Source organism: Otolemur garnettii, unplaced genomic scaffold (genome assembly GCF_000181295.1).
Source record: "Otolemur garnettii isolate 467f Iridium unplaced genomic scaffold, OtoGar3 scaffold00110, whole genome shotgun sequence".
Classification (NCBI taxonomy): domain Eukaryota; kingdom Metazoa; phylum Chordata; class Mammalia; order Primates; family Galagidae; genus Otolemur; species Otolemur garnettii.
In genome coordinates, this window is record NW_003852505.1 from 98,679 (window position 1) to 101,223 (window position 2,545).

Here is a 2,545-nt window from a genome sequence, read left to right on the forward strand (position 1 = left end):
TTTCCCTTTGTGTTTGTCATTTTGGCTAATTCTGGGAAGATGGCGTCTCGGGAAGAAAGGGAGGGAGTGATGTTTGTCAATGTCCTCATGGTGTGAGCTCATTGGTTAACCAGCTCATGTGACTAAAACAACATTTTTCTCTGTAGGGCATCATTCAACCTTGCCACTTATCAGGTGAGAGAAAGCTCATAGATCTCCGGACGCCCACTGTGATTGGTGGATGGGACTCAAGCCCCAGTAGAAGGATCCAATGAGGTTGACCTAAGCTGATATTCTCCCGAAGAGGTGTTTCATCCAGTCAGACAGCGAGTTGGCTGGTGACGTGGTTCAACGCAGCGGTTATCAAACGGTCCCGAACGCCACAAGGTGCAGTCTTCTGTTTCTGCCAGGTCCTGGCAGGTTTCTTCACCATGGCTGACCCTTACTCTGAGTTGTCTTCTAAGACGTGGTGCCCTAGTACTGATGAGTCCGAGGGTGAGACCATGGCCGAGCCTTACTCTGACATATCTTCGAAGGCTTCATGGCCCAGTGCTGATGAGTCTGAGGCTGAGGCTGAGGTGATGGCTGAGCCTTATTCTGGTATGTCATCCCAGACGTCATGTCCTAGTGCTGATGAGACTGAGACCGTTGCCATGGCTGAGCCTTACTGTAGCATGTCTTCTGAGACTTCGTATCCCTGGGCTGATGAGTCTGAGGCTGACGCCATCACTGAGCCTTACTCTGACATGTCTTCTCGGACTTCATGCCCCAGTGCTGACGAGTCGGACGCCGAGTCATCCACTAACAAGAAACAGAAACGACGAAAGCGCCGTGGTCGCCGCCCCAGCCAGGCACGGGCAAGTTTCACCACCTACTTCCCCCGGGTCCTAAAGTAGGTCCATCAGAGCCTCAGCTCCCTGTCCACGGGGGCCATGAAAGTCATAGATTCGTTCATTTATGACATGTTCAAGCAAATCGCCCAGGATGCCAGCTGCCTGCCTGGCCGGCTACACCAATCACTCCACCATCACCACCAGAGACATCAAGAGTGCCACGCACATGCTGCTTCCTGGGGAACTTGGGAGTCACGCAGGGTTTTCCCAAAGGAGCTGCAGCCTGCAAGGCAGGACCAACTGGAGTTTCTATGGCTGGTGGCATTTGGAGTCCTTCTGATTTTGTGGGCAGGTGGCATGTGGCATCTTGAAGCTATGGGGGGCATGTGTCACAGAGCATATTCCTGATAGTTCAAGCATCCTTCCACTAAACTGTTATTTGCTCTACTGTGATTAATATCCGTTGCACTATATCTTCCAATGGAATTGAGGAATTTCCTGTAGTACAGGTTTTCTGGCAGTTTGCATCTATATAGTAGAAGTTTACAGAGATTTATGACAATGTGAAACATCAGTGTAATGGGGAGGATACTTCTGCAGTGGCAAGGGGCCCTTTATCACAGAGGTGTAGGCAGGAGATGGGGGGATACAATGGTATCTGTAAGATTGTGCCATATAAGCTGAACAGTGGGTATATGAGTGTTGGTTACACTTTTCTCTCTGTATTTTCATTTAGGCAATACGGGGTATAAAGTCTTCCTGAAGTATGGTTGAAGAATGAAAAATGCCTGAAAGTGTTGATTCCAGGTTCCGCTTTGGTTTCCTGTTTGAACGAAGAGTGAAGAGATGCTAATTGTTCCCCTGTGTTATTTATAGCACAGAATTATAAATAAATAAACAACACTGAAGGTTGTGTTGTATGATATACATTGATGTCTTCACTGAGTTTTATTGTGTTGGTGGCAGTTGGTTATTTCCCCTCTTTGGGGCAGTTATGGAGGAGCACATGTTAGCACTCTGAAACGGATCTCTCCATGCCTTGGAGGTGAGCACCATTTATAAGGCTGATTGACAAAGAAGAAACCTACAGATTTGAGAGTTAAGTTAGTGATCATGTCAGGCCTCACACAGTTGAGGGAGTGGGTGAGTCAGTATGGGAACTCAATTCTGCCTGATGCTGCTGGAGCCCAGCTTTTTGACCTTTACACCTTGTTGCTTCCTTGAATGGAGGAAGGTGGAAGGATCCTGTGAGTAGAAGCAGGTACTGTGGTTTCTTGCTGCTCTGGCAGGCACGTGAGTGAGAGAGAGAGCCTGGATGTCCTCTACTTGTCCCCAGAGGCTTCTCAAATCCCATCTCTGGCAGCCAGGGCATAGGTAGAGCTGGAAACCCATGTGCACACTCAGGTAAGGGCCTTTCCCTGTGTTGTCCATGTGGGCCTCTGAGAGATCTATGGGGAACAAACAGACAGCTAATGGACCCCGGTAGCACTTGCTGGAGGAGGCCTCACTCCATTTGCACCAGGGGAAGCCTCCCTCACCAGAGTCCCACATCCTCAAAGTGCTCAGGTCCAAGATCAGAGGTTTGGGCACTGTGCTTTGGGCTAGGGTTCCCAGTCCTCTAGGCTCCGGGTGAGGTCATAGCCATGGCCACAAGCTAGTCTGAAGGCACATGGTTCTGCTAAAGCAAGTGGCAAATGCTCTCTGTTCTCCGCACCATATTCACTCATGTAAGA